This window comes from Nannospalax galili, unplaced genomic scaffold, assembly GCF_000622305.1.
Source record: "Nannospalax galili isolate Female #2095 unplaced genomic scaffold, S.galili_v1.0 scaffold138, whole genome shotgun sequence".
Classification (NCBI taxonomy): domain Eukaryota; kingdom Metazoa; phylum Chordata; class Mammalia; order Rodentia; family Spalacidae; genus Nannospalax; species Nannospalax galili.
In genome coordinates this window covers 383171-383587 of record NW_008341333.1, presented here as the reverse complement: position 1 = coordinate 383587, position 417 = coordinate 383171, and positions in this window count along the sequence as shown.

The following is a 417-nucleotide window of genomic DNA, read 5'->3' as shown; positions in this document are numbered from 1 at the left end:
GGTTCAGTTCTCAGCACCCACATAGAAGTTCATAATTCCAGTTCCAGGGGATCCAATGCCCTCTTCTGACCTCTGCAGGCATTGTGCAACACGATTGCACTTATATACATACAGTCAATACACTCATACACATAAAATAAAATGAATAAATAAATAATATTTTAAAGGAAATGTTGCTAAACAATTTAAGAATATATATAATTAAAAATATATGGTATACAGTCAATAATTTTTATGTTATTTAAATAATTCTTCTCCAGGGCTGGAGAGATGGCTTAGCAGTTGTGCTGGATAGCTTTAGTGTCAACTTGACACACCTGGGTTGAGGGAGCCTCAATGAGGGAATTTCCTCTATTGGGCTGGCCTGTGGCCATGTCTGAAGGGCATCTTCTTGATGAGTGATGTGGGAGGGCCCAT